Source organism: Dermacentor albipictus, chromosome 5 (assembly GCF_038994185.2).
Source record: "Dermacentor albipictus isolate Rhodes 1998 colony chromosome 5, USDA_Dalb.pri_finalv2, whole genome shotgun sequence".
Taxonomy (NCBI): Eukaryota; Metazoa; Arthropoda; class Arachnida; order Ixodida; family Ixodidae; genus Dermacentor; species Dermacentor albipictus.
Genome location: NC_091825.1, coordinates 19,823,162 through 19,849,429, shown reverse-complemented (window position 1 = coordinate 19,849,429; position 26,268 = coordinate 19,823,162). Strand labels below are relative to the sequence as shown.

The 26,268-nt window shown below is 47.9% G+C and overlaps 1 protein-coding gene across 1 annotated transcript in view; it reads right to left on the bottom strand.

Moving 5' to 3' along the window:
- The window catches only part of LOC135914792 (decapping and exoribonuclease protein-like), a 295,029-nt gene extending 270,150 nt beyond the window's left edge, over nt 1–24,879 (bottom strand). Inside the window, exons 1-2 of the mRNA XM_070538309.1 lie at nt 24,871–24,879; nt 24,640–24,785 (exon numbers count right to left, since the gene is read on the bottom strand). The gene's annotated coding sequence lies outside the window, so the exon portion shown is untranslated. The remainder of the gene's footprint in view (nt 1–24,639; nt 24,786–24,870) is intronic.
- Nucleotides 24,880–26,268: the final 1,389 nt, after the last annotated feature.

Genomic DNA, 26,268 nt, shown 5'->3' with positions numbered 1-26,268 from the left:
ATATATTGTTTTTTTTTACAAGTACTGCTCCAGGAGGGCACATGTAATGGCTAATGGAGGCCTCTGAGGAGCACGTAACATTACACTAATGCAGGCGTCGCAGGGAGTGTTCGCATACAAAATTGGCTGTCCGCGATCTTATACCCCCTTGGCATGCACAGGCTTCGGCGAGCCCCATCCAGCCCTGGTTCTAGCTTCGGTGTTCCCGTTGCCGCTTTGGTGCCCCGGAGGCGCCGTCAATAATACGAAATAATGACAAGTTGTTACAACTAGTAAATAAAATTTATTGAAGAAATACAATCGCGCCGAGGCGCTAACTTCTCAAGCAGTGCTAGCGCGCGAGTATTATGAAACGCCAACGAGGAATTTACCGGCACACGTACGACTCCATGATCAAAGTGCTCGTTAAACATCCCCAGGCGAGCTAGATAAAGTTATCTGGAGCCATCCACTACGCCCTCCTAGCTTTAGTCGCTTCGGAACGTTAAAAACGTTAATCACCACAAACCAAATCAATACATGCGGGCGTACATTCGAAGCTAAAAGACGGCATCGTAAGTCATAGTGAGCCTTGCAAAAGCGTCGAGAATGTGCTAACTTCTGGTGGAGCTCCAAACACACCCTGAATAAGGTCGCTTTTATGTCACAGGCCAGCTGCAGATGCGTGCATTTCACCGCAAGACGAAACTACATGAAACAAAGACAGCACATTCGAAAGAAAAAAAGTCGAACAACGCGCTAAAAACCACGCACAGCATGAACACACACTTTTTCGAAGCGGGAGGCGTGAACTAGGCTCAAAATAAGAGGTTGTGAGTAGCCGTGGCCCTTACTTCACCAAGGCGTGCGTTCTTTGCCACTTCCTCAAAGTCAGCCCGCCCGATCCTGCGACTCCACACTTCTTTTTGCATTGCGCCCGCCGGACGGCAAAGCAAAAAGCTTTTTGCTCTCGCTGTGTCTGTTGCGGCAACCGAAGGCGCAGCAGCATGGTATCGCAATTATGTTCTCGGCCCTGCACATTCTATTACGCTAACGTACTCCGTCAGTCCGCCTGCCGTACTTTCGTCGCGCAGGCCCAACAATGGAGGTCGGCGCGCGCTGGAAAGAAAAAATATACAAAAGCGCGGCGCCTGCTCCACGCTGGAAAGAAAAAAAAATATACAAAAGCACGGCGCCTGCTTCCACGTGACACAGATTGGCCAAAGGGGGAGCGGAGGAGGCTGGGGAGACAGGAGGCGTGGAGGAGGACGCGCCAGGGTGAGCGGGGTGGTGGAAAGATCTAAGAATGGCGCTACTTTTGAAAAATTGAGGGGTTTTAGCCGGAAGAAAGCTCCCCTGCCACCTGTCGGACGACTCCATCCAATTGAAGTTCCCCCTGAACCGTTCTTTCGCGTAAGCCTAGACCTGCTTGGCCCTTTTCCGACGACGACTAGAGGGAATGAGTGGATCGCCGTCGCTACTATTTACTACTACGCGTAATGTCATTTTCGCGTTACTGTTTTCATCCAAGAAAAAAAAAGTATTGTGTCGATCCTCAGCTTATTTCTTTATTTCTTGAATACGTTGCAAGGCAACTACATGGGGCATTCAGTAAGAGGGTCATAGAACCAAGTAAGCACATAAAAATGCCAATGTCATGAAACAAGAAGATGAAAAAGAAAAAGAAACACCAACTAGGTTCACAGCCTTTAGGGGTTGAGGACGGACTTCGGGATGAAAAACAAACTTGGAAGGGTTTATTTTACATTATATACAGAGAGGTGAGAGTCAAGTAACAGTCGTACAGTCATTACGGGTCGGCAGCAACTCGGACGCTGCGGCCCGCGGCAAGAAGTTCGAGAGAGGTGAATCAGGGAATGCTCTGGTATTTCTGGAATGCTCCTTTTAAACCCTTCGAGGACTGGAAGTCGCGTCATGTTCGGCCAATGGGAGAGTCCGCTCAGATGACGCCATTTTCGGCCAATGGTTGGCGCCCGTGTCGCGGTGTCACACCCGGCGGCTCTCTGCGCTCTTGCCTTGCAGACTTTCAATGCACTCTTCAAAGGCGGAGAAGAGGGACGCTTGGGCTCCAATGTCCGAGGGCCCACCTACTCCCGGCAGTACCGGGCTATCCCCTCGCTTTCTGGAAGAGTCAAGCAGAGAATAGCTACCGGCGGCGTACGAACTTGTTTGCACGTGAACTTGTGGCCTTCAACTTGTTTGCTCGAGCGCTGCTCTGGAATGTGCTGCGATTCGATGTGGTCTGGGGAACTCGAATTAGGCACAGGCAACAGCTCCATATCTAACAGCTCGTCCTCGCCCCGGTTGTTCTGAATGACCAGTGAACTCAATTCGCTGGCCATGAGGAACGCTGAAAGAACCTGCAGGGTATTGGTGCCGAGCCTCGTTTGACGAACTTCGGGATCCTGGGCCCTGGAGAACATACGTCAAACAAACAAAACAACACAGCGCTGCACCACGTGTAAGCGCAGGCTCTTCACCCCTGACTCGCCAGGCTATTACTGAGTCAAAATGAACCCTGATCTTTTATTTCCCCAATATCGACAAAACAGTTCCAATCAGCCTTCCAAACAGCTATCCATTTCTCCTCGAATGCCGACAAGACCAGAGTACTATTGTTGTTGCAAAACAAAGTGTCGTTGACGATGCAAACAACAAATGAAAACAGCCGAACAAAACTTAAGTGGCCTAACTACACGAACAGCATGTTTCCAATCTATCGCAGTGGCGTACTTATCGCACGTAATGGTGCCACTGAACAATCTGGTCAACCTCACAAGTACGTAATCACAAGCGCACTAGCCTTGTGGTCACTAAACTGTTCTCATTGTAACTGTGTACCAGTAAAATATGCGTATTCGGTCAAATATCGTGGCCTGATCTTCGACAGTGATCTGTCTTGGAACTCGCACCTTTCTTTTGTTTGTCAGAGACTTCGCGCTGTATCTTGTGTCCTGTATAATATTAGATATTTTATGCCTTTTTCTGTCCGTAAATGTGTTACACACGCTCTAGCTTATAGTGTGCTTAGATACGGAATCACTATTTATGGTCACTGCACGGTTCGTTGGCAGCGCAGGATGAATTCGCTTCTACGTTTACTTTTAAAGAATATTGCCTACGACCTGCCCATTGGTAATAACATTGATATTTTTAGAAGATTAAAGCTTCCAAATTTTAACGCTCTACTAACAGAAACTATTGTGCTTAAACATTTCTGGTACAGTCAGTTCACCATTCCATATGTTCCTGCACGTGATTTAAGACCTAAACACCGTTACTGCATTCCTCGCTCCTCAACCCGATACGGAAAGCGCACGCGTCAATACTACGTACCTGCCTGTTTCAATAGTATGCCACCTAGTGTATTCCGTATGAGAACAAAATACACCCTGAAAAAAACTTTGCGGTATGTCTCCGCATTACTTCCTGCCCCATAATGATTTAATCGAGTGTTACTCTCTTAATTTCGCATTACTGTCATCCTTTTGCTGTTGTAATTATGTTTCTATATCTGTCTCTATGAGTTGTTAAATTTTTTTTGTTTTGTTTGTTTGTCGAGTTCGTTGCAATCATCTCTATTTTCCTTTGTTTTGCTAATGTTCGCTGTCTGCCAGGCGCTGCCACTCAAGCCCTTGGTGAGGCTTTGGTAGGCCTGATTTTGGTGTACGAGAATTGACATGAATAAAAGTACTATCTATCTATCTATCTATCTATCTATCTAAACAGAACGCGTACTTGCGTTGTAGGCAAACTTTTCATTTAAGCTTACTCACGTTTCTTCCCTGAAAGTCCTACAGGACACGTGACTTAAACGAACAATTAAACTTGCGGGACTTACACACTCCGCAGAACCCTTAAAATAATGCGTCTTTTAATAACTCGTTCCACGCATACTTATCAGAGAAGTCAGAATACGGCTGCCCTCAACACACACGAGCAACCCAGTCATAAATCTGCTTCCTTCCGTCCACACAGGACACGCGCTAATGGAACTAAGAACGCTTCTCAGTGCAAATCATGTACTCACTGAAAATCTACGCGGTTAACCTTAGAAAATAAAAAAACGCTTATAAAAAAAGAAGGTTAACTAAAACACACGCGCGTTACGATAGGCCTCTCAACGATAACCTTGTCCTTCAGGTTACTCATTCACAAGAAAAAAAGAAAGCCTGTTTACTCATTAACTAACACTCGCGAGACTACATGTTTACATAAACATCATCTTTCAAATCTCGGAGCTTCTCAAACGAAAACACAAAGCTCAAACCTTACACATTGAAAGAAATCCTAGTCTCAATTCGCGAAAACTTTCCGATGCTCAGAATAAAAAACAAACACTTCATTTCTACGGAAGCGCTCTTGGCCTCCTTTCCAAACGCTTATGTCTGACTCATACCTTGAGTCGGACTCGAGGTGGTCGCGGTTTGAAAGCTACTCTGGCTGCCAAGGAACAACAAAAGCGCTGACTCACTACCAGCTCCCCCAAGACGTTACGGTCTCCTGCCAGTTTGCGTCCTGGCGCCCCGCTTTCCTCACAAACTGGATTGACCGGGTCGCTACTCCCCACCTGGTCTCGTCCTGCCACCTTGCGCTTCTTCGTACTGCACGCTGAGCTTTGAAAAGAACTACGGAACGACCAGGAGTTTAACTGCCCGTGCCTTTGTCCGCGTCCATGCAGAACATGCTTCGCGGTCCCCCTTTGACCGGTGGCTCGAACGTTTTGGATGCGTCAACATCGTCCGTGACGACCGCACCTTTTTCCTCGCACCCTTCCCTTTTGGGTTTCTCGCCATCTATGGCGGCGCTACATTAGTTACCGTCTTTTGGTCTTTACCGCGCTTCTTTTTACGGCGCTTTCTCTTTGCACTCGCTTTCATGTCGCCTTCTCGTACCTCGTGCTGGCCGGTACACATTTCGTCGGCCCGGATCGGTCTCTTACCCGCACAGACTGAGTGATTTACATTTAAATCAACACTCTCTCTGCCTCGACTGGCGGACAGCCCAACCGATCCCTGGACAATGCAGTTGTTCTCTCGTGAACTACGGAGCTCGCCATCCCGAGAACTGCTCTCAACTGCATCGTCCAGTTCACACTTCACTTCTGCACGCAGATCTGGCTCTACATGGGTGCTCGCGTCTGTCGGGTCAGCAGTACCCTTCTATTCGCTAGCAACTTCGCTAACATTACCAGCGACGCACACGCGCGGTAACTGTGCCAATTTGTTCGCAGCTGGCCTAGCTGTCTCCACAGTCATCTGTTGGCACAGCACCTCGCCGCTCTCCTTGCGGCCTTTAACGGCCTCTGTTGCCACTAAGGCATCGTTAGCAGCTAGCCTTTTCCATTCACTTATGAATCTGCAGCCAATCTCACAGGCACTACTCTTCTCGTCGGCTTTTGGCGAAAATCCGTTCGATGCTGCCTCATTCTTTCGCTCTGTACTACCTACAGAATTCTCAGACAGCCGTTGTCTCTGTGCCATTAACTGATCACAATACTGCATCTCTTTGATCAGTGCTGCCTTCTCTCTCTCATACTTTTCCTCACGCTCACGTTCGCGTTCATTCTCACGTTCGTGACGCTCACACCTAAGAGTAAGTTCTTGAAGCTCATGCTTCCGTTCATTCTCGCGTTCTTCACGCTTACGCTCACTCCTACGTTCACGACGCTCACGCACACGTCCACGACGCTCACGCTCCTGTGGTTCTTGTATCACCTCCCAAGCAAGCTCAATGCTTTTGCCATCATTGCCACTATCGTTAATCGCCTTTATGATAGCTGGCGTTTTCATCCGTTCGTCCGCCTCAACTCCCAAATCGTCGCACACCAACAACAAGTCTAACCTCGTCAACCTTCTAAGATCCATGGCAGCTGCCCCGACAGGTGGTTAGAACTGTTTTCCTTAATTAATTTGTGCAAACACACACTGCAACAAACACCCGATTGCCAGAACTATCAAAATGAACACACAACATTTGAGTCTCGCGAATCAAAAGGAAAAGAACCACGCGCTCACTTACGGTTGCAGCACCCTGCGATCCGGTTCATTTGTCCGCTGTTCCCGGTTCCTCCGGACTCCCTGGGTTGAAGGCTCGCTCTTCTTCGCTACTCCCAGCTTCTTCGGACCTCTTTCGACGAAGGCTCTCTCTTCTTCGCTCTTCCTGGTTCCTTAGGATCTCTCTCGACGAAGGTTGATCCGTAGCGCTGCCACCAGCTGTTGCATTCCGATCTCACCGCTGCCAGCCAGTTGTAGGGGTTGAGGACGGACTTCGGGATGAAGAACAAACTTGGAAGGGTTTATTTTACATTATATACAGAGAGGTGAGAGTCAAGTAACAGTCGTACAACTCGATAAGTTTGTAACAAACGTATTACAGTGCCGGAAAAGAGCACAAAAAGCGAAACAGTGAACATGATAGCGATGGGTTAAGAAGGGCTCAGCGAGTGGAGTGAGTGTCTGAGTTCTTCACGGTTAGTTTCCGCATCTATGTTATCGGGGAGGCTGTTCCAGAGACGAATGGCACGTGGAACTGCACACGACTTAAATGCTTCAGTTTTACCCTAGATGCGCGTGCAGCTCAGGTGATTGCGTTCTCTGGGTGACGTGTGCGATTACGTTTGTAGGTGTAGTGAAGAGTTCGTTAGTGTGGTGGGGGTATTTATGAGAACTGCTCAGTGGCAATGGTGTTGGGCTGCTGAGCGCGAGGTCGCGGGATCGAATCCCGGCCACGGCGGCCGCATTTCGATGGGGGCGAAATGCGAAAACACCCGTGTGCTTAGATTTAGGTGTACGTTAAAGAACCCAAGTGGTCGAAATTTCTGGAGTCCTCCACTACGGCGTGCTTCATAATCAGAAAGTGGTTTTGGCACGTAAAATCCCATAACATTTCTTTTATTTATGAAATAACAACAATAGGGCTATGTCGCGACGATTACTTAGCATCTGAAATGAAAGATGAAGCTTTGTTTGTGTGGCGCTAGAACGGTAGTCATAATTCCGCGAAACGTGCGGCTCTATTTTGGATTGATTCCAGCATGTTAAATAAGTAATTTTGGTCGGGTACCAGACCAGAGCGGTGAACTCAAGTCGTGAGCGAACGAATGTTTGAAATGTCAGTTTGCGAATAAGTGTATGTGAGCTTCAAAGGTTGCGGCGCAGGTAACCAAGTGATTGAGAAGCACTGGCACAGACGGTGGTAATGTACAGGAGAGCTTTGTTGAAAGATTTATGTCTAGATATTTTAATGATGAGTCCCGAGACAATGGGACATCTTTAATGCAGTAGGAATAGTCCAAGTTAGAGTGTTTGCGGCTGAAGGACATCACTTTACATTTTAGTGAATTTAGAGTCATTATACCGGTGTCACACGAATTAGTAATTCGCTTAAGATCATATTAAATCATTTTGGATGATCACATCGTCATCAGAGCTCTTAATAAGATGACAGATAATGCAGTCGTCAGCGAAAGTGTGCACGCATAATGATAAGTTATTGGATATGTATTTAATTTATATTAGAATGAGTGGGATACCATGGACCAAGAACGCTTCCTTGCTTCCTTGTTTTGGTTGAACTAAACCTACTTCAGTCTCGCCAACACGATTTATCATAAAGCTGAAGGGTGCCCTATGGGAGAGAGAGACGGGGATACAAGGAAGGCAGCGAAATCCTGTTTCCGTTGCCGTGGCAAACCTAGTGAGGGAACACGTAGAAACACAGGTGTTGAACTCACTACCCGTAAAATTAAATTGTACTGTAGGTACGTGGATGACACTTTTCTATTTTCGAAAAGGCTAAACCTGGTAGCTTTCCCCGTCGCGCTGAACAGCACACACCGCGCCATTGAGTTCACGTACGAAACACAGAGAGATAAATGTATTGCCTCTTCTGGATGTGCACGTACGCCAGGCCGCTAATGGCAGTGTGGAAGAGACGGTGCAGCGTAAGCAACGCGACGCCGAAAATGTTCATCCTTTGACTCGCATCACCCGACCGAACGCAAACGCTCCGCTGCAACAACTTTCTCATCACGTTGTGATGCGGTGTGCTCGAGCAAGCAGTTGCGGCTACAAGAAGTATAGAAAAAGTATTTAGTGCACTAAAACGGCGCCATTATCCCAGGACGATTATTAACGATACCCGGAAGCGAATGCCGAGGAGAAGGGGAAGTGAGTTCCGAGTGAGGGCACCGCCTGTTGTATTTATTCTTTATGATCAGGGTGTGTCAGATACTGCTCGGAGAGCTTTGTTTCCGCTGGGCCTACAAACCGTTTTAGAACCCCGTTATACATCGGGGAATATGTTGACGAAACCGAAAGACGCACCTCTGCGGATGATCAGAGCGGGGTCATCTACAAAATCTGATGCGGGGATTGTGACGCGACTTACATTGGCGAAACGGGCAGAAAAAGGTCAACGCGGCTGAAAGAACAGGAAGGAGACGTCGCCAAGGCCACACATGCAGCGCGTTCGAACTTGTCCAACACTGCTGGACGACGGGGCATAGCCTCGACAGTGCGACGGCGCTGCCCCGAGAGAAAAAGTGGGTCCCGGAATCGTGGTTCATCCGTCGTGACGAATCGGCGCGCAACATGGCCCCTTTCCGGACCTCTGCAAGAACGTGTGGGCGAGTAGACTGGACTTCCCCTCATTTTTTTTTAGTGTATACTGAAGATGCCACCTGCATAGGTGGTGAAACGTCTATATTCTCCTATTTTAATTTGTTAAGTCCGAGTAAACCTATCTTCAACCATGAATTCACCCAGCTTTTGGAACATTTTTGCACCCGAAGAAACATCTGAAAGGGGCGATAAGAATCTCTTAGCTAAAGTAAACTGCTGCCTGTCTATCAGAAAATTTCGAAGCCGGGATAAAGTTAGTGAACCAACTTTTCATGATGATTATTTTAAAAACAGGCGACAATGGGCTACGCGGTCAAAAGCTTTACAAAAATCCAGGAAGATGCTTTCAGTTTGAAGGTTTGAGTTCATGTTAAAATGTAAATCTGTCGTAAATTCAAGCAGTAGTGTTTCGCATGACAAGCCTTTCATGAAATCATGTTGATTATGAAAAAAAGAAGTTGTTCGATTCCAGATTACGGTAAACATGAGATGCAATAATCCATTCCGTCTTTTTACAGCATATGGACGTCAGTGATATCGGTGGGTAGTTTTAAGCCAAGCTTTTGTTCACATCTTTGAAGATGGGTATAACTTTGGCGGCTTTTATATCTTGGGGAATCTGACCTGTCATTAAAGATTGATGAAAAATATGGAATAAAAACCTGCTAGGTGTCGAGACTGTATTCTTTAGTAATTTAGAGTTAATATTGTCAATACCAGCTGAAGACGAAATTTTCCAGTTATTAATGAGCTGAGAAATACCGTCAATAGTAATGTCAATTTGTTCCAGGCACCAGTAATCTAGGTTTGCAACAATGGTCAGATTAGTTATAACTTCTTTCGTGAATACGGATGAAAACAATTCATTTAAAACTTGCGCTTACTCACTGTTAGGAATAGGAATATTGTTTTCATTGCGTAATGAAAATAAGGTTCTAGCCTTGTCGCCTTGCGTTTCTTTATCTATTATAGAGGAGTTTCCTTTCTTTAAGTGTGCCTATAGTGAGTAGTCGTTATGTGTCGACACTTCCGTCCCTTTGAGTTTGTGTGGATTTTTTAGAAATGTTACTTTTTGTTGTAAAGGTATATTGTTGTCGGTCTCGTGCTACAAGTAATGCGAACATGGTAATTTCTGTCTACTGAACTACACGGTGCGCTAAGCCTATCGCAAAGAAGTGCGGTAGTGATTTTCGGCTCTCCTTCAGTTTCCCTAGCATGTTGCCAAAGATAATTAAGTTGCAGCTTTTACTCCTGTCTTGAAAATCTGTAACTTTACCCTCAAGCTCTAAAATCCACTTTTATGCACTCGAACCTCCTTTTATTCTTCTGAAGATTTCCTTCTCATGGCCTCAGTAACCTGTGACTAACAGCGCAAATAAGCGTGATTTTGCTGAGATTCTAGAGGCCCACGTGTAATCACAAATTTTCGTTGTCTTGCCAGTCTTCTGCAAAGGCCCACTCATACACCTTCTCGGTTGAGGTCTTCAATGATTTGTTGCGCGCCACCTCCAACATCCGTGAGCAGGTCAATGTGATCTACAAACCGTACGTTGCTGATATGCTTCTCGTTGAACCTCTGTTAATATTGTTGCACAGAAAACGTATATTTACGAATATTTACAAGTAAGGCGGGCAGCACAGGGATAACAGCAGCCAATAAGGCGAGGAGTAGGGGCGTACCCGGGGGGGGGGGATGCACTGCCGACCAAAACAACCCACGGCGCCGGAAATCATTCTGGATTTTCTCTAGAATGTCCTTTTCACGCTCGAAAAGACATTTCAGCGCGAAGATTGCGAACTCGGGCTGGCTTTCACGGCAACGCCTATGCACCTGGAGTCACATAACGCAAAGATCCCTATCCGAGCACTAAGTTTCAAGGGCGCTTTTATAGCGAGCGTGCTAGTCGCGGCATCTCGCGGAGGCCGCGGAAACTACGGAGCGCATGGATTTCGATTCCGAAACTTTGTGGGTATAAAGATTACATAAAGTTTCGATGCGAAAGGTACATTCACATTTCCAAAGGCATGCTTGATATTTTCAATTCCGGATTTTTGTGGGTTTAATGCTCTTATAAACATTTGACGCCAGAGCTGCATTGACTTTTCTAAAGTCGTACATTGGACCATACAACGAGACAATCCAAATCAACACACTTTTAGACAAGTTGACAAAGCACGCAGTGAGGTCCGATGAGACAAAACGTTGTAGTGGTTCATTTGTGCCATCATGTCACAGAAAAGTATATCAAGGTCTTTTTCACCTGCGCCAAAGCATCCATGTCAAAACACTAAAGCCAGCAATGGTAACTGCGTTCTTATTTATTTTTTCTACTTTGAATTTTATTCGCGAGGACATATTGAGCCTCTTCAAGTTCTTTTTGTTCTCGCTACCCGCGAGCTACCAGAGACAGCCAGAGGTCATGCGTTTTTCACGTGTTGCCCTGACAACCGCGTGGCGCGCTGCGGTGCGCGTTCATTTTTCTCTGGCCGAGTGAATTTTGTCCTCAGAGAGTTTTGGACGCTTTCTGGCTAGCAGACGAAAAAAAGAAGCAATGGTCGCTCGCCCTCACCATTGTGGGGACTCGACAGATTGCAACCCGTTCGCTTGAGGGCATCATCTTCGTTTCGACGTTATCACAACGTCTACGGAAAGTCTTTTCTCGCCAGTGTAGGATAACGAGCAGCATGCATATGGTTCTCTGTCGACCAAGCGTTTCACGTTTTCTTGGATATTCCTTAGGTAGCTACATTAGGGGTGCGATCTTGTACGCGTTCCAAAATAAAACGGAGTCGGTTCGTTCCACCGAGCCGCACACGATTGGTCAATTTGAACCGTCACGAACGCCATGACGTCAATTGGGACGTGATATCTGCTGTCGATCAGTCCGTGTCGTCTGCTATCGGACGAACGCAACGGAGCGGACCGCCTATTTCGTGACGTAAAGAACGGACCACCTCCGTTCGATTTTGGAACGCGTACAAGATCGCACCCCAGGTGCCCAAAGTAGGCATTCGATTGTGGCCAACATGCTTTCCTTTGCGTTTCTTCATTTCGGTGCCCCCCACACACGCACGCACGCACGCACACACACACACAAACACACACACACACGCACACACACACACACACACACACACACACACACACACACACACACACACACACACACACACACACACACACACGCACAAAGACGCAGCGAATCGTTGCGACGTAGCGAATTGTTGCATGCTGAAAGTTCGATTTTGGTACTACTTTTGCGAAAAGTAACGGGCCACTGGGCTCTTCACTTGCCGGATACTCTTAATATTATTGCGATAGCAATCAGATGGACACTCAAGGCACATTCCTGTCGTCGCCGTCATGTTCCGTATGAAGGCCAAGAGCGATAACATCGTCAGCGCGCGCCGCATGCTGTATGTGCGAGTGAAAGCGCAGCGGGGGGAGGGTGGAGGGGGAGCCGACGATGGTGGGTCTGTCTTGAGTGCGCAACGGAGAAAAGCGGGAAGGAAGCGCGCCGCCTTCCATAGCGCGCGATGCATTCGGGGGGGGGGCGGGGGGGGAAGCAGTGGAGGGAGGGGGCGCGGGCCTTAGGATTCTGTGATCTGTGATTGCGCAACATGTTGATTTGCCTTGTTTGACGCATTATACAGGGTGTTTTAGCTAACCTCAGCAAGAGTTTCAAAATATGTCAATGCACTCTAAGCACACGCGACCAAATGCATGTTGCTCACTTCTGTATGCATTGTGTCACGCTATTTTTGTATTTTGTTTAATTAGATCATTAGTCAAGATTGATTGACTAACTTCTTAAGCAATGAAGCTTGGAAAAAAATTCCAATTAGAAAGTTGCAGAGTGCTTTGCGAAACGTCCGAGCGAACAGTTTGTCTTTCTATCTATTAAGTATTCGTGTTTTTCAGCTCACTGCGGATTCCCGCGAAATAAAACAAACACAACGTGACATGCCCACTTGCGTGTCGTGATTGCACTGCTCCCAAGCTTTCCGCGCACAGACAGCCATAGGTGCGCTGCCACTTAAGAAGCGACAGGGCAGCGACGCAAGCGTTGGCTGCTCGATTTAAAGGGAAGCTGAAGAGTCTGTCGAACTCAATAAGACGCTCATATACGGATGCGGGAACCTTATAAACCATGAAGGTAAAATTTTGGGGGGGATTTTTCACTTAGGAGCGACGCAATCGTCAGTTAAAATTGCGCTGTCGCTCCGCCCCCCGTCGAGCGCCGCGCGCTGCTGCTGACGCTGACGATGCGAGCGGAGACCGGAAACCGCTGCTTAGTGACGTCAACGCTGGTGTTCCGCTCCTTCGCAGTCTCCGCGACCGAGCCTGACCGGGCTTATTTCTGCGTGCGTGCCGTCCTAATCTGTTTCGCTCGACCCTACATTCCTTTATTTGTGTGTATATAGGAGTGGTAGCTGACGTGCGCAGCATCAATTGAACTTGTAGGCCAATCATGCCGGCGTTCTGTGCAGCCTACGCTTGCACGAACACCAGCGGCCGCGACGATGTTCCGATGTTCCATTAGTTCCTGCAAGACAAGAAGCTTTCAGCTAAGTGGGAGGTTGCTGTGAAGCGAAACAACTTCAAGCGCTCAAGAACAAGGGTTGTGCTCTAACCACTTCCGTGACGATTACTACCGGAGTTTATCAAATAATGCGTGCTTTGGTTTCTCCTAAAGAAAATTGTTAGCACGCTGAACGGAAGGCGCATGTTTATCGCCCACCCTTGACGCAGGTTTCATCGCCAAGCACCGCGAATTTTCTATCCCCACGTGTGTTGTGAAACAGCCTGCATGCAGCTACCATAACGCAGTGCAAGCGTAAAGTTTGCATGTGTTGGAAAGCCTGCTCACGCCAAGACGCTGCACTCCCCTTTCTCTCGCACACATAAGAAACCGACCATCTCACGTAGACGACGGAATTCGCCGGTTACGAGTAGCGTGCGGGTGGCGCGCTGATGAAGGCTCTATACTACACGTGCTACAACAGCCGGTAAACTTTTCCCGCGTTTAAACTGTAGATTGCCGACAGCTTTGGGGCAGCGCACAAATGCTTAAGATCGCATCACCGCTTACGTTCTACGAGGAGGCATGCAGGAACATACCACTACAGTTGTTTGCCCGGAAACGTACTCACTGGAACGCTGAATGCAGCTTAGCAAAAAACATACTCGCCAAAGAATATTTCCAACACAAGGAGATACTAGGGAGTTTTAGAATAGGGGCCCCAATAGTTTGGGGCCCCAAAGAGCTTTGCGGGTGTTAGCGTTGGGGCACGTAGGACTGAAGAGTTTTAGAATAGGGTTTTACGTTCGCGGATACTGTTTTGCGCTGACAGCGCCACTACGGCGTCAAAGAAAAGCTATTAGAAATAATTAAATAAAATATACCATTTTGTGATAGGAATAATAACTTTGACTTGCGTGTATTCGCGTTTAATTACAATTTAGAGGTTATTCTGTACGCAGCAAACAATTAGTTGGGCTTAGTTTTGAGCAAACCAACTTTACTAGCCTTCACCAGCCAAGCTTAGCCGTGTTAGGCCTACTAGCCATAAAATCCACAATCGAATTCAAAATCAGCGGCGTCTAATGAGTCAATCTTCACAACACACGCTAGTTGAGAGAAAGCGATAACAGCAGTCACTTCTCCTAGCTTGCGAACTTCACGCGTTACCGCGAGTCGAACCGAGTTCTGTGTTATAGGTTAGAGCCGTCGCTTCGATGGGTGCCGCCATGTTTGCCGACGCAAAGTTTTTGAGGCCGCTATTGCACACGCTAAATCGGTGAAATAGCGTTCCCAACGCAAAACCCAAACGGAGTTTGCGTCTTGCGCATGCGCAGTGGCTTCGACGCTATTTCTTTGGGGCCCCAAAATGTTTGGGGCCCCTATTTTAAAACTCTCTACTAACACTTCGCCTTCGTTCGCGTGGAAAGCAGTGGTTGCACCAGCATTTTTCGCTTCTTGGAGAGGCCGGCTCTTCGCAATCGGCTCGTAAATGTAGTATGTATGAGTATGTACGTACGTACGTGTAGTATGTATGTACAAGTATAAACCCCTTACAAGTGATCTTGCACGCGACAGTGACAGCGCTGCAAGCGAGGCGATGGCTGTCGCGTTCACTCGTCGTCTGCAAGCCGAACCATTGTTGACGTCACGAGGCGCCTGACCAATCACAGGTGGAAACGAGGCACGCGAGCTGGGCGTGTCTGCTGCTGCACTTTTCGTCGAAATAAAATATGCTTGCGCTTTCTTTCACTCAATTTCGATGCGATATTCGAATTCAGAGGGATGAAAACCACGGCGTACTGCTCTTCACTCATTTTTTCTGGAAAACCTTTCAGCTTCCCTTTAAGCTAGCAACCGTTATCTCCTGCACTACGTAAAGCGACTGGGACGTGGTGGTGGTGGTGGTAGGGGGTAATACCAGACAGCGATAAAGAGACCAGCATGCATCGGCTGTTAAAGCGCGAGCAATTTTGTGATGCCTTTTCCCACCAAGGAAAAGGCATAAATGATTTTTGCCCTAGGAGCTGCAGGCAGACAGAGACGGCAGGCTGCAAGAATATTTCGAAGCTGGCACCCGGGTACGCGACTGAGCCCGATGACAATATTCAACATCTACGAGTCGCTGAAGCAAACCAACAGCTTCACAAGAAAGAGGCAGAGAACTTGAGTCATAAATAATGAGGTTCGCTCCAACGTTTCGTCTTTCGTGGCAGCTAATGCACACACTAGCACGCGCAGCGTGAACGCACAGCTCGGTGTGTCCAACTCAACTGCCTGGATGATTTTGAATACAGCTGGACTGCGCCCTTCTCATCTGCAGTTACATCAATGCCTGGAGTCAAGGGATCTTCAAAAGAGACTCGACTTTGCGAATTGGACTTTGATTCAGGAGGAGCAGGATTCTGACTTTCTCACCAAGGTATCCGGACTGAGGAGGTGAACTTTTCTCGAAATTGCCAAGTGAATATCCACATGTCCACTGTAAAAGTCAGCAAAATCCCCACTGGCTGGTAAGATCCCGCCACCAATATGAGTGGTCTTTTACATTTTGGTGCGGAATATATGACAGCACAGTCATTGGTCCAGTGTTTTTAATGACACTCTGACCGGCAATAGGTATGTGATTTCCTCAAAGGGGCGGTTGAAGACTTCTGCTGCAACATACCACAAGCCCAGCTTGAGGCAATATTGACACGTGTACTTATCTTTATCGGGCGACCACGTTTCGCCGCTTAACAACTGTAATCGCACAGCGAGGGACGCATCCGACGTTTCTGGAAAGTTATCGATGCTTCTACCCGGCTATCTGTTGTCGCCGAACCTTGTGTTATCTGATTTCATCGCGTAACGCGAATGGTGTAGAACTTTGTGGAAGGCACGCGGGTCCGAACGATTAGTCTGGAACATTCGACGACTGCTCTATAAAAGCCGACGCGCTTGACCCGCTGATCAGATCAGATCAGCCGCTATCGTTGTGCTATAAGTGTAGCCTGTTTTGTGGGCACAGGTTCGCCCAATAAAAGTTAGGTTTGTCGTTCACAGTATTGCTACTGTGTTATTCAACGTCACCACCACGTGACAATATGGTGTCAGCACGACGGGGCCCCAGCCCGCAGCTGCAGTCAAGCACGAGCAAGCCTTGCTATTACCTTCCAAGGGCAATGGATAGGGAGAAATGGGCCATTGCCATGGCCGGGAATGTCACTCAACCTCAACCCTCTTGACTTTTTCTTCTGGGCCCTCGCGAAAGTTCGTTATAGCGATAAACAGTCACAGCGGTTATCGCTTGTGCTGCCGGAAGCAACAGGTCCGTCAATTAGCGATAGCTGTAAGCAAATTGAACATCCCTAAATAAAAAACTCAGTTTTCAGAAGGCTGAAAATGGTAGAATAAGAGTATCATTAATGGCCAGACGCAGTCTTTCACTGAATTTACGTTTATTTTTCATGCGCTTTCACAGCAAGCGCTCGAAGAGGTCACCTTCTGCAGCGATGCAATACTGGGACCTTGTGAGAACGCATGCTGTCGCTGCCTTGAGCACCGTCGGTGAAATGCTGTGGCATACTTCAGTTACCTTCTCCAGCAAGGCTTCTGGAGTCGTCGCTTCCATCGTGTGTACGTGATTTTAATATAGCTCATCGCTGGCCTAAATGGCAGTCAACGCCTACGTCGCTGCCCCGTCACCTTTTAAGCGGCAGCGTGCCTGCGGCTTCTTGCGCGTGGAACGCTTGGAAGCAGTGCAATCACGACGCGCAAGCGGGCATGTCACTTGTTTCGTACTTCGCGGGCATCATCAGTAAGCTGAAATACACTAATATTTAACATATATATGCATATATATAGAAAGAAAGAAACTGTTTATTCGGACGTTCTGTAAACCTCTCTGCAATTTTCTAAATTGTATTTTTTCCCTAGCTTCGTTCCTTCAGAAGTTCGTTTATTAATCTTGACTAAAAATATAATTAAGCAAAATACAAAATATAACGTGACACACTATGTACAAAAGTGCGCAACATACACTTGGTCGCGTCGTGATAGAGGGCATCGGCATATTTTTAAACTCTCGCTAAAATTAGCTGAAACACCACGTATAAAGTGAATTTTGCTTAGATACGTGTATTTATTGGATACTTATACGCATATTTATATATCTTGTTGCGAGGTTTTGTGGAAATATGCAGTGAACTCTCAGCTATCAAGATTTATCATCGCATTTGTGTCTTCCATTGTACTTCGAATATCTTATGTATATTTTGCTGAACTGCTGTTTTTATATGTGATCTCTGTTGCGACTACGATTTCGTTGCAATTACAATACGCAACCGGTGACGGCTGCTCCTGTGCAATACAGTAGAACGAAAGACAGCGTCATTGAGATTCTTCCCTGGCCGTTGCATATGTACAAATATGTAAACAAGGCTCTCGAATAACAAAGAATCATGTACATATTTGTGCTCAACACGTTCATTTCATGGCCTTTACACTTATCATATTAGCGGCATGCCCTGCATTGCTGGTTTCGTACTCATATAGTTCTGAAGTTCGTGTGATATTTTCTTTCTTATTAAATAGACAAGCAACATTGAAGCATTGATATCAGTTATTTGTGGCACAATTTTCGGGACATAGGAATATATTCTTTTACGAAAGAATAGATATTTTACTTGTCTTGACAGTGCGTAGCGTTCGAGAATTCGTTTGTAGCATCTTTGGCAATGTCAATGCAGCCATTATTCATGTATTTGATCCCTCGAGAAATTCTGAGACGAGGCCAAGCCCCAACGTTCCCTAATGATTTGTTCCCTGATGCTGATGTAGGGAAAGGTACTATCAGATCAAGGCCGACGGGGAAGAACGGCTCTATTGCGACATCGACAGGCTGAAGAAGGCCGGCAGGAAGCGCCGGTGGCCTCTTGTGCCGTTGACACAGATCGCAGCTGCCAGCATACTTCTGCACGGAGCGATAAAGCCCAGGCCAAAGGAAACGACACCGCACACGATCATAAGTGCGCGTTACACCAAGGTGACCTGCTGTAGGTTCGTCCTGAAGCTGCTGGAGGACAGTGTGACGTATGTGGGAGGGTACCACTAGCAAGTGCTCAGGGCCTTCGGGGTATACATCGTGGCAGTGTAAAGTTCCAATATGTAAGGTTCTAAAGTTCGTGTGATATTTTCTTTCTTATTAAACAGACAAGCAACATGGAAGCATTGATATCAGTTATTTGTGGCGCAATTTTTGGGACATATGTAAGGTAAACATCCGGAGCGACTCGTCAGAAGCCCCGGAGCTGAGACGGTCGATGATAGAACGTAACGCCGGATCACGCCGTTGTTCATCACCGACATGAAAAAACTCTGACACAGAACACAAGCATAGGTGTCAGGGTTGGTGTTGTCGGGCGGATCAACGGGATATTGGAACAGACAGTCCGCGTCCTGATGTAATTGGCCAGACTTGTGCACGACGGAAATCGAGTACTCTGGTAACCCCAGAGCCCAGCGTCCAGGACGCCCTAGACCATCCAAAACGCCTTTGCCCGTCCATTCACTACAATGAATGGACGGCCAAAGATGTACGGCCGAAACCTGGAGATGCCTGGAGATGCGTGAATGCCTTGCCCAAACAAGGGCAAGGCATTCACGCTCACTAATTGGATAATTGCGTTTTGGGGCAGATAACAAGCGGCTAGCGTACGCTATGACGCAGACACGACCATACTGGTGCTGGGCAAGGACGGCTTCGATTCTGTACCCACTGGCGTTCGTCCGAATTTCCGTAGGAGCAGAAGGGTCGAAGTGCGCTAACAGAGGAGTCGTGAGAAGGGGTATAAGCGCAGAAAACGCATGGGCTTCGCTACGCCCCATCAGAACAGCGTATCTTTCTTGAGAAGTTCAGTGAGTGGGCGGACAATGTCAGCGAAATTATTGACAAAGAGACGGAAGTAAGAACATAAGCCAATGAAGGAGCAAACGTCTTTGCTAGTGGAAGATACGGGGAAATGCTTCACGGCGCGAATTTTTTCAGGATCCGGTCGGATTCCTACGCCATTAACAAGGTGTCCGAGCACTGTTATTTCGCGGTGACTAAAGTGGCACTTGGATGAGTTGAGTTGAAGACCGGCGCTGCGGAACACTTGGAGAATGGCCGACAGGCGCCGAACATGGCTGGAAAATGTCGTTAAAAAATAATAACGTCATCCAGGTAGCATAAGCAGGGTCTGTATGTGGGAGGCCGCCTTAAGCCTTGGGCCGGCCATGGTGCGCTCTTGTTTGCTTGTGATGACCATGTGGTCTTGGACGATTAGAACTGATTATGATCAAGTGCACGAGAGTGATACATACCTTGTTGTAATAAACACCAGTTGAAAGTTTTCCATTGTCCTAGTCGCCTTTTTGTGTCCCGTGTCCACTCTTTCGCTAGTCACTTCAGCATATGCAGGTCGACCATTTGAAGCATTGAAGGAGCGAATACATCATACGCACAAATGTGGATGGCGCATTGCATAGACAGAAGGGCATAACCTTAAATTGGTATTGCCCGTCAGGTGTTACGTATGCGGTCTTCTCACGGTCCACACGATCTATGGCAACTTGCCCATCGTCCCACCGCAGGTCGATGGACCAGAAATAACTCGCTCTGTGGAGGCAGTCGAGGGCGTCACCTATATGAGGCAACGGATATACTGCTAAGCAGCAGTTATCACGGCGTTTATTCCGCGTCGAAGATGCGGCGAACCGATGACGCCCACAGCACGGATCACACTCGAGAGCCAGCTCACAAGCGATGATGATGATCATGTACAGATGACAAAGAATAGCTTATAAATTCCCAAACAAATGTACCCTCGCGTGAGAGCGGCCATCCTGGCCGCAATTCAAAGGGGCGGCAAACGCCTCGTGAAAGGCTTCATACGGGAAACGTGGACAACCTCAGCGGCGCAGCAACGGCGGTCATTTGGAACAATAACCGGTACCACGCGATAGTTAACCGGAGAAGTCTGCTCCAAAACTTTGTAGGGGCCGATGAACCGAAGCTGAAACTTGTCACACAAGCCAGGAGTACGAACTGGTGTCCGGAGTAGCACTTCCTCGCGCCAGGGCGGAAGCACACGACAAGATGAGAGGCATCGTAATGCTGCTTGCGTTCCTGTTGCTGTGCTTCGGTGTTGATGCGGGCGAGCTGGCGACAACGCAGAATGCAGCACACATATTCTTCACAGGAGGATGGACATTGATGGAAAGTTGGCGCGAAGAAAGAGACGTCAAGACAGGTAGAGGGCGAACGACCGTAGACAAGGTAGAATGGCGAGTAACCGGTCGTGCGTTGAGCGGCGGTATTATATGCAAAAGTCACGAATGGCAAAATTGCGTCCCAGTTTCTGTGATCTGGTTCGATGTACATGGCTAGCATGTCTGACAGCGTGCGATGAAATCGCTCTGTGAGGCCGTTGGTTTGCGGATGGTAACTGGAAGTAGCCTAGTGGGTGGTTCCGGAAGCTCTGAGTACTTCGTCTAGCAGTTGCGAGAGGAATGCTTTTCCATGGTTGCTCAGGAGGACGCCAGGAGCACCGTGACGCAGTATTAAGGATTGAAGTATGAATGCAGCAACTTCAGAGGCTGAGGCAGAACTCACACAAGTTGTTTCGGCATAGCGTGTCAAGTGATCAACGACTGTCACAATCCATCGTTTACCGGTGAGAGTCACAAGAAGAGGGCCATACAGGTCAATGCCAACGACCTCAAATGGTTGCGATGGACAAGGAACCGGTTGCAGTTGTCCGGTTGGAGCTGATGTAGGGAGATTTCGACGCTGACATAGGGCGCATGAAGCAACATACCTCGCTATACTGGCGGACAATCCAGACCAGTAGAAGCGACCTTTGATGCGGTCATAGGTTTTCTGGAAACCAAGGTGACCAGCAGTCACGTCGTCGTGAGAAGCCTGCAGGACAGGAGCAAGTAGAGCGCGTGGCAGGACAGGAACCCAGCGTTGACCGTCAGGGTGATAGACATGACGGTATAGGGCGCGGTTGTCAATCTTAAATTGCGTCAGCTGTCGACGAAGGCGGGCGTTAGGCGGGCGCGAAGCTCCTTGAAGGTGGTCTATGATGTGCCGACAGTAAGAGTCGGTAAGCTGATGAGATTGGAAAGATTTGTTGCCGTGTGGAGACATCCCGTCGACAGTGGCCAACAAGAAAGTATGTGAGGAGGGATCGTGCGAAAGCTTGTCACGGATGGTAATTTGAGGTCCATTGCATGGTGTCGTAGGAAGCGGACAGCGAGAAAGCGCGTCTGCATCTTGGTGTTTTTTTCCGCACTTGTAGGTAATAGTAAAGTCGTATTCTTGCAGACGAAGAATCCACCGACCAAGTCGTCCAGACAAGTTCTTCAGCGTTGAAAGCCAGCATAATGCATGATGGTCTGTAACGATCGTAAAATGGCGGCCGTGAAGATAAGGTCTAAACTTCTGCATAGACCAAATTATAGCCAGGCATTCGTGCTCCGTGATGGTGTAATTCTTTTCGGCGTTTGTCAGAACGCGACTTGCGTATGCGACGACCCTCTCACCTAAAATGTCGTCTCGCTGTAGGAGAATGCCACCAATGCCGTGACCACTAGCATCCGTATGCAGGAGGGTAGGAGCAGCTTCATCAAAATGGCGTACTACTGGTTCAGATGTGAGAGCGCGCTTCAGATGGGGGAACGCAGATTCACATTCGGGAGACAACACAAAGGGAACATTAGAACCCAGTAATTTGTGCAGAGGTGACGCTATTGAGGCGAAGCCTTGTATGAATCGGCGAAAATAGGAAGCGAGGCCTAAGAAACTACGCAAATCTTAGGTGTTTTCGGGACGAGGGAAGTGCTGAACTGCCGAAACCTTGTCATGATCAGGACGAATGCCATCCTTGCTCACAATGTGACCTAGTACTTTGATCTTGCTCGCAAAATGACATTTCTTGGTGTTTAGCTGAAGTTCAGTGTTGGCAAGGCACGTGAGAACTTCATCCAGACGTTGCAGGTGCTGAGAGAAGGTTGACGAGAAAACAACAATATCGTCCAGGTAGCACAAGCAAGTCTTCACCTTCAGGCCGCGAAGAACGGTGTCAATCATGCGCTCGAACGTTGCGGGTGTGTTGCAGAGGCCGAAAGGCATGAGATTAAACTCGTAGAGCCTATCTGGTGTCGAAAACGCTGTTTTCTCTTTATCGTCCTCATGCATTGGTATCTGCCAGTAGCCGGAACGCAAATCGATGCTGGAGAAGTACTCGGCACCCTGTAGGGAATCCAAGGCATCGTCTATTCGCGGCATAGGGCATACATCCTTACGTGTGATCTTGTTATGTGCTCGGTAGTCGACACAAAATCGAACAGAGCCGTCTTTATTTTCGAACCGAAACAACGGGGGAAGACCAAGGGCTAGCAGAGGGGCGTATTATGTTCCGTTAAAGCATGTCGGTGACGTTCTCGTCAATGACTTTCCTCTCGACTAGCGATACGCGATATGGTCTACGGCGCACGATGGATGTACCATCTGTCTCTATCCGATGCGTCGTAATCGAAGTCTTTCCTAACGAAGTTGAATGCGCGTCAAACGAAGCTTCATGTTTTTGGAGCAAAGCAAGCAGTAAGCAGTAATCTAATGGACGTGGAATCACCTCATGTTTGGATCGAGGAGGACTTTTTGCCTCTAATTCGAATGAATAGAAAAACTGAGATTTTGTACGCAAGAACGAAAATCTGAGAAGTACAAATTACTTCTTGATAAACTTGTCATTGGTAATAAATTCTATACGTTTGATAGTTCAACTGAATGGGTTGTCTCCCTTCCAGTTCGTGAGGCAATCAACAGTTCAAATCGACGTGCGAAACATTTTACCAATACGAAACTATCATCCATCGAGTCAAATTTTCGTGGTTTGCTAAGCAAGTAGGACAGGCTTACCACACTCATCGAATGCATTTAAGCAGGCATTGTCTTGGGAACCGAAACATGGTTGTATCCCGATATCGAATATAATCAACTTTCCATGTCTCGCAACTTTTCCGTATTTAGGAAGGATAGGTGCACCGCACGCGGTGGGGGCGTCATTACAGCCGTGAAAAAGCACCTACAAGCTGAACTACTTAACAATTCGTCACGCATAGAAATTATTTGGATTTCATTGCAGCTACCCGATTTTGTAACCTGTATCGTCGGCGTATGCAATCGTTCACCGGATTTGCCTGGTGAATTCATCTAAAACCTGAATGAATCGCTCAGTTTCATTGACGATAAGTATCCAGTCTCATGGTCAATTCTCGCTGGCGACTACCCAGGCGTAAACTGGCGAACGTGCGCACCCGAACGAGATACTGGCAAGGACGAATGTGCAGAATTCACCGACCTGCTTTCCCATTTTATCGCAAATAGTTTCTGCCCCGACACGCTTTTAGACTTCTTGTTGACAACAGATCCTGAAAATATGACTGTGCACATTTCAGATTGTCTTAGTCATCGCAACACTCTGCATTGTGAATACCTGTTAAATAGTAACAAACCAGAAGCACTATATAAGGAAAACTATCTGCGACTACGCACATGCTAATACTGAACGATTGAACAGTGAATAGTCATCATTCTGTGAGAAGGTCTTGCAATTATTATCAAGCCGCTGTACGAGTGATAACTCGACTCGACTTAGCGCCAAACTGCCTGAGTGAAAAGAAACCTACCGAAAATCCGACTCACGATGCCGTCTCAAAGCATCTGGTTTACAAAACAGGTAATGCGTTGCATTAACAAAAAGAAGCGCCTTTACGCTAAGGCAAAACGATCGGCCTCCAAGGATGATTGGAAAAGTTACTGCGAACAGTCAAAGCTATGTCAAGCATGAATTGAAACAGCTAATGAGAAATTCTTTAACCACGATATTTCAACTTACTGAGAACTACTTCTAAAAAATTCTGGAAAGTAATCAAGCGTAAGTCCTCTACAGCTAGTCTTAATAGTAAAGAATGATGAGATCCTTTTGTCCACATAGTTTGCCACAGAATTTATTCTATTTTTACCTCAGTGTTTATTGACGAAATCCCGATCCCCCCCCCCTAAGTGCGCATCATCATCATCAGCCTATTTTATGTCCACTGCAGGACCAAGGCCTTTCCCTGCGATCTCCAATTACCCCTGTCCTGCTCAAACCGATCCCAACTAGCGCCTGCGAATTTGTCAACTTCATCACCCCACCTAGTCTTCTGCCGTCTTCGACTGCGCTTCCTTTCTCTTGGTACCTATTCTGTAAACATAATGATCGAACAGTTATCTAACCTGCGCACTGCATGACCACCATGAACGTCATTCTGTTTGCGCAAGTAGGAATAGAAGAAGCTATCGGCCGTTTGCCAAATAATTCAAGTCCTGGTCCTGATGATCCGCAATGCACGTTGTGCGGTGGCCCGCACCCCACAGCGGCCAAAGAGTGTAGGGACAAATTTCAAGTGCCACATACCGTCAGAAGAAGACGGTGGCAGCGGCGTCGACGCGCCGAGCAGCTGCAGCTGGGAACCGACGTCATCACGGCGGGCGGCAGGAGCCGCTCGCGCACGCCAGCTGTGCAGGAGCGCAGCACCGAAAGAAGCCGCTCTCGCACGCCAGCTGCGCGGAAACGCGGTGCAATCAGGCAGCGCTCAAGATCAAGGGGGCGCTCGGTGTCCAGCGTGCGGATCCAGGAGGAGCCTACCTGGGTGGATCGTGCCAAAGGGAAGAAGAAGAAGGAGCTACAGAGACCCACGGAGGTAACGCGGTCGGCTTCGCCAGAGCATGGTAGTAGGTCGCACGTGGACGCATTACTTAAGGAAGTTAAGGAGCTTAGAGAGGAGGTACGCCGACTCAAAGCCGCCAAGGCAAATCCAAAGTCCTTTGAAATAGAGGCGTGCGACCAGACGCCACAGGTAGTCGAACATATACCCCACGTAGGGCTCACTAAAGCAAAGCGTAAGGCCCCCCTTCCTAACGACGAGAGCGACTCGGAAACGTCTGAGGGAGAGGTCCAGCAAAGAAAGATGTTGGAGGAACTACTTAGGATAAGTAGATAAAATCAGGAAAGCGTAAAGCTTTTGGTCCAAAGAGTGACGGTACTAGAAAAAAAGGCGGCGATTAAGGCCAAAGCCAAGGTCCGAGCGCAAAGCAAGGCAGTGAATCACTCCGAGGTTGCTCCGGCTGTGGAGCAAGGTATGTTGTTGTAGCATCATGGCGGGCGATCACAAAGAGCTGGTAATATGGCAGTGGAACTGCGCTAGTTTTCAAAGGCGCAAGGCTCCGCTACGGCAACTTTTGGCGAATGAGGTGGAAAAACCGCAGATTTTGTTATTACAGGAAACACTATGTGACGACCCTACCCTTTCTGGCTTCAACACTGTGTCGGTCAGGAACGAGGGAGGCAGAGGACTAGCTACGATGATTAAAAAAAATCTAGCCTTTATTGAACATCCAATCCACTCTGGACGGGGTAAGATGGAGGCCCTTTTCGTGGAGGTTATACCGCACGGGCGTCTCAAGCAGAGCGTCTTTGTGCTTAATGTCTATAGCCCGCCGTCGGACCAGAGACAGACGTTTAACTCCCTGCTTAGGAAGGCGATTTCGATAGCCGAACACTCTCCTCTGATAGTTACTGGGGACTTTAATGCCCCTCATAATGCATGGGGCTACGTCAGACGGACTGTAAAAGGAGAGAACCTGGCGAGGATCCTGGATGATCTTGCGTTTTCGGTAATCACGGACCCAGGGTTCCCCACTAGGCTGGGCACGTCAGTTGCGCGAGACACAACGCCTGATTTGGCCTGTGTAAGGAACGTAGGTAACGTAACGTTGGCCAATAAGCAGGAGAACCTGGGCAGTGACCACTTCATAGTAGCGATAAAATTAACGTGGAAGCCCGACCGGCCAGGGTATTTCGAGTCACGGATTGGGAAGAGTTCAGGAAACTTAGGAAGGAGCGAACGAGCACATTTTCCTCGTTTGACGAAGCTATCGAATCGCTAACAGAGGACGTCGAGAGGGCTACTAAGGTAGTACAAACAGAAGCGGAGGTCCCAAGAATGGATCCGCACCTAGCGCATCTGTTGGAGGCGAAATCGTC